An 8,367-nucleotide genomic window follows, 5' to 3' on the forward strand; every position below is an offset into this window, starting at 1 on the left:
TTATTATTTTATGTTATTTTTGTGTTTTTAGTTATGGATATGTCCGAGTTTGTGAAGTTTAGTTTATTTATTGAGGTATTTCTATGCTATCTTGGAGGAGGAACAAATATATTTGGTTTGAATAAATTAAGTTATATTTTGTGGAGCCTTTGGATCATTTATAGTTGTGTTATTGGAGATGATTTTAGGTTACAAGAGCTAACTCTATGAACCTCCGGGATCGGGGCATTACAATATATATTATTGCAATTTATTTTTTAAATTTGCTTATTATAATTAGGTATGTATAAACAGTCTAGGACAGAAAAAATAAAGTGGAGAACTGGCTCGAACTTGTTGATTTGGTCCTATTCTAAACCGGTGTGGTCCAAGACTAATTCCATCATTTTAAAAAGGTCAAAACCGGTCCAGTTCTGATTCTAAGTTTTCTTGCGCTGAACTGAACCAAACCGAACCGATTCATGTATATATATATTTTTAAATAATTTTTCTATATAAAATATAATTATATATGAAATAATTTTATATTATAAATTATAACATATACGAAACTATATATAGTTGATAGTTATATATTATAGTATACTATATAGTCTATATGCATATTAATATAATATGTTACATGTAATTTTTTTTTTTTTTAAACAAACAAACATCTTCAATTACATAGAGAGTTGGCTTTTAGCCATTACAAGGGAATAGATACAAAACGCAATAGCATCTATGTCAATCAACTCTGAATGAAGCATCATCTCTTCTTGAGCTAATGTTTGTGCCACCCTATTAGCCTTCCTGTTAACATGTCTAAGTTGCCAATCAGACTCAATAAACAAACATTTGATATCGGATACAAGTGGACTAATGCTTCCAGAACCAAAAACTTTAGCATTAATAGCATTTATAACTTGAAGTGAGTCACCTTCAAACAAACATGATGGCAACCCAATTTCTTTGCATAACAAAACAGCTTGTAGAAGACCCCAAGATTCAGCTATGCAAGCTTTTGAGCAAAAAGTCAGTGGCTTCAGTAGACTAACCAGTACCATACCACCATAATCACGAATAACCACACCAATACCAATCCTGTTAATGTCTTGATTGGTAGCTATCTCCCAACTAACTTTAATACATGCAACTAGTGGAGCCTCCCATTGCAAATTCAGAGACTGTGGCGGGGGAGAGGGAGTTTTATTGTCTGCAAGACATTTTGAAACACAACAAAATCATTCAAAGCATGATTGTATAACCCTACTAGATGTAAAAACAACTCTTCATGAATCCATTTATTCCTCCTATACCACAAAGATCTAGCAACAAATGCAAACAATGCTAGATCTTGCTTTGACCATCTTAATATCATATGTTGAAAGATCTAACCAAATTCAATAGCTGTGTTTGAGGCCTTTTGAATTGATTTATTTCCAAATATCCAAGCATTAGTAGTTGTAGGACAATACCACAGCAAAAGACCTAGTGTTTCATCCTCCCTCAGACAAATAGGACATATAGGATCAGCAATAACATTCCTTTTATACATATTTTGTTTTGTTGGCAGTAAATTTGTACAAGCAAGCCATAGGAAGACCTTGCCCGCATTTGTGACTAGTAGAGCCCAAATTGTTTTCTAGAACATATCACAATCCCTCCTATTTGAAGGTTCACCTCGCTTCATAGTTTGAAGATGCATATGCAAATGATATGCATTCTTCATAGAGTAAATTCCATTTGTAGTACCCTTCCACACCAACTTTTTTGAACAATTTAATAAATTGATAGGGATCTTCAATATTGCAGAAATATCATTTTCATTAGATTCATTCTATAACAGACTCACATTCCAACGACCAGACTGCTCTCTATTAGATCTGCCACCACAGCTTCATTCGTGAATACTCTTATTGGAGATTGAATTTTACTAGAGCTCTCACTTGGTAGCCATTTATATACATACATATACCATATATTATGTAAGTATATGTATAAATAAATAGAAAAAGCCCAATGAAATTAAAAAGCAAAGTTGCCCAAAACACTTAAACGATGTCGTTTTAGTGAACACCCAATAAAAGAGAGACTCAACTAATTGAAATGACATCGTTTTTAGTTAATAAATGACGACGTTTCAATGTTGTTAGGGTAAAATGTAAAACACAATTTTTACCTTTCATCGTTTCAGACTTTCCTCACTCTCAATCTCTCACGCTCATGCAACCCTCCCCTTACCGAGTCACACTTGAGTCCCCTCTCTCACGTAGCCCTCCCATCTCGCACCGTCGCACGTAGCCCCTCTCTCACGCAGGTGCAGTCATGCAGCCCCTCTCTCTTCGATATTTTCTCTTCCTCTCTCCCGCATTTCTCTCCCTCTCTTAAACAATTATTTTTTCTCTAAAGAGCCCCCACTCTCTCGCATCTGGATCTTTGTTTTTGTACTTTTATGGTCTAATTTGTTATTTGTGATGATTTGGCTTTGGAAATTTAGGACTATATGGTTGAATTTTTTTGTATTCTATGGTTGATTTTTTTTGTATTCTAGGGTTTATATAGGGGCCGAAATCTGAATGTGGTGTTCTTGTTTTACAATTGGATGATAACACTCTGAAATATTTTTTCTTAGACTTTATGAGATTTATAGTGGCCGAATGTTATGTTCTTCATTGTTCTTGATACGTGTATCCATATTGGGATTAGATCATGTGATGCAAGAAAGATTTTTTCTTTGTGGGCTGGAGAATTTGATAATGTGCATATTACTGAACGTGCCATCTTGCTAATTAAATGATGATACTACAAAATGAAAATGCTGTAGAAATAGGGAACTTTTGCCTAATCCTTGGCAAATTACTGAACCTACTATTTTCTTATCCTTTTGTATCTTCTAATATTGTAAGCATGGCTTTCTTGAATATAGTAATGGCAAAACCCAGGAATTAATCTTTGTTTTCCCGTTGAAGTTTAGAACTTTAAACAAAGCGTAGCTTGGGCCGGATGGGTTCTTAAAGATGTCATTGCATGTTATAGCCATTGCTTGTGCACATTAATCTTTGTCCTTCGCGCTTTTCCAAAGCTATATAAGTAGGGATAAGAATGCACCCAGATATACAGTGGCATGATTTCTTTATACAACATATATATATATATATATATATATATATATATATATATATTTTAATAGCAGGTTTTGCTATAACAAATTTTTTGATAACATGTTGGTGATTGATTAAAACCAAAAAATCGGATCAAATCGGATCGGAACCGGTAAAATCAGAAGTATTGGTTTAGAATGATAACATGTGCAGTATCTGTTCTTGAAAATGCTAAACCAGTATATACCAGTTCGGTTGTAAAATTTGTCCAAAACCGAATGAACCGGACCAATTACACCCCTAATAAACACATGTTTATAATTGCTTCCGAGTTCCTTCGTTCTTCCTGCATCCTTCTGCTAGTAGAAGGCACGTATTTGCATGCTTCTAAAGCTACAAAACGACACCGTTGCCTAAATTGCCTTCATAAGCGTGGTATTCTCTCATAATAGGATCAATTTTACGCAGAAAATGAGTTATGTAATGTGAAATAGATAGCATATATATTTAATACAATATATACGTTATTTTGATATTTCCCTTGTCAATATTGGAGGGCTAGGGATTTCTAAAAAGTATTTAAATAATTTTAGAGAAATAATATTTGCAGTCATAGAATACACAAGTACCATACACTTCTTTTGAGCAAAATGAGTAAATATAAAATTTAAATGAAAATAATAAATAATCTCAATCTCACTCATTTTTAAAAAGAGTGCGCGGTACTTGCATAACTCATGATTATATCTAGCATTACTTATAATTATAAAACCTCTTTAATGATAAAATTACTTTATTTTGATTTTACATATTAAAATAATATTTAATCTCAAATAAGTTAAAAAGTACATTTGAGGAAAATCATCATTCATCAAATGTGTTTTTCTAAATAATGTAGAACACAATTTCAATTTAAAACAAAATTATCGATGGACTGAAATATATATACAACTTTAATACAATTACAATTTTACCCTTTGGTCTTATTGCACGGCTCTACAACTTTTAAATGACCTTTTATATCATTTTTATTTTAAAAAGTATTTTTTTTATGTTGTTCCAAACAAATATAACATGTTTGAAAATGATTTAGATATATGGTTATCAAATAATAAATAAATTTTTAATAATAAAGCTTATTATTTAACCTCTACAACAATATAAATAAACTAAAATCTATATTACCTACCGTAATCCAAAATACTCTATTCACTTCGTTCATAATACTATAAAAAGAAGTTTAACGGTCGTGGAGGTATTCGTTACACAAACATTATTGCTAAAAAGGTATTTGAAATATTTAGGCCATGTTTAAAAAGTGAGATGGGTTAACAACATATCATCACGTCTAAAAATTTATTTAAATAATAAATTAATATTTAAATACAAATTAATATTTTTCAATTTCAAATTTTTAACTTAAAAAAAAATACTTATTCAACTTAATTATTACAAATTGTACAAACTTATCCATTCTGAAATTGGTGGCATGTGGGTTACTTTTTTTTTTTTAATTACATAATTTATATTAATAATTTACTTAATTTTAATTTAATAATTTAAATTAATGATAATAAATTAAATGAAAATCACATCATTAACTTATGTAATTACTATACAAAAATAATATATTAAATTATTAAAAATATTTTTAAAATATATATAAGAGTTCAATCCGATCCGGTTTAAAATTTATAGATCCCAAAATTAGACCGAATGATTTCAATCTACAATTTATAAGATCAAGACCGACCAGTTTAGAATTCACTCTGATCCGATCAGTTTTTCGGATCTGGACTAACTAGCTTACACCCCTAAGAAAATGTTCCTTTCTAAAATATATAAACTTCTAACTGTTCTTATTATTTTTTGATTTTTTTAAAACATTTGCTTTGAAAAAACAGTTACAATTGTAGACTTTGCCATGCATTATGAGATGTAAGCGCCAATTGATATCTTGTTCGGACTCGATTAAAAAGCTCAAATGTATAATTTTTGTCTTTCATAAATGTAATTGAATGTTCATAATTTATGTTCAAAATTAGTTGATTTAGTTTTAGATGATTGTCTCATATTTCAAGTGTTTGGGATATTCATTTTCTAAGGTTAAACGATACTGCCAAAATTGATATGGACCCAATCTTATACAAAATTGATATAATTTGATAATAAACATTAATTATTGTTTAATTTATGCTAATTGAATGAATAAATTAAATTTGAGTGAATTTTATACAAATAAAGTTCAATTATTTATGAATAATTTGAGTTGTATATTATTATTATTATTATTTCTATTATATATGTATTTGTCCAACATAAAACAACAAAATATACATTAATCTGTTTTATATTGGACAAATAAATAATAATAATAATAATCCAAATATCTATTATTATGATCCATTCAACCAATTGAAATGATTCCCCTGTCATAACTTTAGCAGACCGCTTGGGTCTTCCCACTCTCGAAAACGCACTTCTTGGCATGACGTTTGTAGTTTCACGTGTATGAAACTTTAGTCCGAATAAAGAAAAATACATTATAACAACTGATGATCAATGATTTTGTTTTGTTTTTTTTGTTTTAACTTTCTTCCAGCCTTTTTAATAGTTTTATAAGTTTGAAGGGTGAGATAAGATGCGATAAATTTAGATAAAAGTTAAATAAAATATTATTTATTATTATTATTATTATTATTTTAAAATTTAAAAAAATTGAATTATTTATTATATTTTATGTATAAATTTAAAAAAATTATAATGATGGGATAAGATCAGTCGAAACAATTCTTATATCTTAACCAAGCTTAAGAGAGAATATTCTTGCCTAAACCTTCGAATATTACCAAAGTTTACCCCACAAGGGGACAACTTGATTATAAATTACATGGGTTTGACCAAATATATATGTATAAATTTAGCGTCATTTAAATAGTAAGATGAGTTGAAATAATTTGTAAATAATAGTGAGATTATTGTGTTGAGATGGTTTTTAAAAATTTTGTGTATTTAAATTTGAAAGTAAAATGAAATGGTTTTAACTTTTTGGAGATTTGATATATGTGAATTCTATCAATTATTGCCTAATGTTTGTAATGATTTTGTTTTATTTATAAATATATTTATAAATAAGTAGAGTAATTTATAAATTACTGACCCAAATTTCATTTTTTATAATATATTTCATAATAATATTATAAGATAACAACATTTTTATAAAATTAAATAATTTTATAAAATATCAAATAAAAGTATTTTTTATTTACAAAATAATTAACTAATTAAAAAGATATTTATAAAAAAATTATATAATTTTTGTGCCTAAAATCATTTTTCATCTTCAAGTACTGATGGTCATTCTGATTCTTCAAATCAAATGTTAATTGTCGGAAATTATGATTATATCGCCCTAGATAACTTTTTCCCTTTTTTATTTGCAATAACTTATGTCTTTAACGGTTAGAAGTATTGAACTTATTTTTTGCATGGCCTTGCAGCAGTTTTCAATCATAAATATGGGTAATAATCATTCATGACAGACTTCATGGCGGACTTCCATAGCCCACCATAAAGCCAAGCATCCTGCAGTTAATGGATTTGTATAGAAATTCATTAGGATATGTTATCACCACCCCAAGACTTGTTTTTCTGGATTTCTTATCCAAAGCTGCATCCAATTCACTTTAACATAATTCCCAGCTGGCTTCCTCCATTTAGCTTCTCTACTTGCAGCATGCATAACTTGATTTGGGACATTTTCAACTACCTATTGTACTTCATGAAACTCTTCAAGCTGCTGTACATAACTCATGAGACCCTGTTAACTTATCTTCAAATATCAACCCATTTCTCTTTATCCATAACTTCCTCATTGTCATTGCTACCCATTCCAACTCCTCCTGTTTTAGGCAGCTCACATGCACACCTCTCCCATAAAGCCAGCAAATGGGACTGATAACTCCTCCCCATAGATCTTATAGAGTAATTCTATATTTCTATGGGAAGATTTTAAAGGTACATATAACATTTAATCTATATTTTTAAAAGTGAAAACCAAGATTTTCCCAACAAGTTAAAATTTTCACCCTAAATTACCAAAACATCTATTTATACTGAAACTACCCCATCTTGACAATTTGCATTATGGCTTTTAAGAAAAATTCTAAACATAAGCCCACATGCCACACACCACACTTTTTTTTTTTTACTTAATTTTTTCTATTTTACAAAATATTTGGTATATAAATAACGAGTAGAAGAATTCAATAAGTTTAAAAAGAATAAAATAATTTTTTTTTTAAGTGTAATGGGTTGTGTGTGGGGATAATGAGTAGTAATATCCTTTAACTTTATATCTAATTATTACCATCACAGTTTTGACAATACAATTATAAAAGTAAAAATTACAGTGTGAGTTTTGTTATTCGTTTTCCCACACACCACACATTAAATTCATTTATATTTTATTTGTTTTGATTTTATTCGCACTAAACTAATTAAGATATTTTATTCACCATCTAAATACCATATATTTAGTAAGAAAAATAAAATAAAAAAGATTAAAAAATTATGTATTGGGTGTGGTGTAAGAATAATTAGTAGAATCTTACAATATGATAGTTTACTTCAATGCAAGTTGACAATTTTAGTAGTTTGAAATATAAGTTAAAAAATGACAACTTAAACATATGTTTTTTTTAATTTAATTTAATTTAAGTTTATAAAAAACTAATACCATGATTAAACTTAGATTTTATTATTTTTAAAAGATGATATTCATTATAAAAAAGAAAAACGATATTCAATATTCAGTATTCCTTATCGTTTTAACCATTCTCCTTTCAATATTCTTTAATGTAATATCAAATAATTAATAGACATGCAAAACATAATAAATATAATCCCTTTTCAATTATTTAAGGGAACAGCTAGATTGAAAAAAGATATTATAAAGAAAAAATCTTCACAACTTCTCAACACCCCACACTCCACATTTTTTTTTAATTTTTATTATTTTATTTATTATTAAATATTTAATATATAAATAATAAATAAAAGAATTAAATTAATTTAAAAAGAATAAATTCAAAAAAAAATATTAAAAACATATTTAAAAATTAAAAAAAAATAGAGTGTGGTGTGTTAAGAAATTGTGTAGCATTTCCCATCAACGTTGAAGACAAAAACACGAGAAGTTAACAGTTCCGCAGTTAACAACAACGGTAGAATTCTCAGCTCCGTAGTAACCGCACGTGCGAACACAGTACACAACCATAAAAAT

Source organism: Carya illinoinensis, chromosome 2 (genome assembly GCF_018687715.1).
Source record: "Carya illinoinensis cultivar Pawnee chromosome 2, C.illinoinensisPawnee_v1, whole genome shotgun sequence".
Classification (NCBI taxonomy): Eukaryota; Viridiplantae; Streptophyta; class Magnoliopsida; order Fagales; family Juglandaceae; genus Carya; species Carya illinoinensis.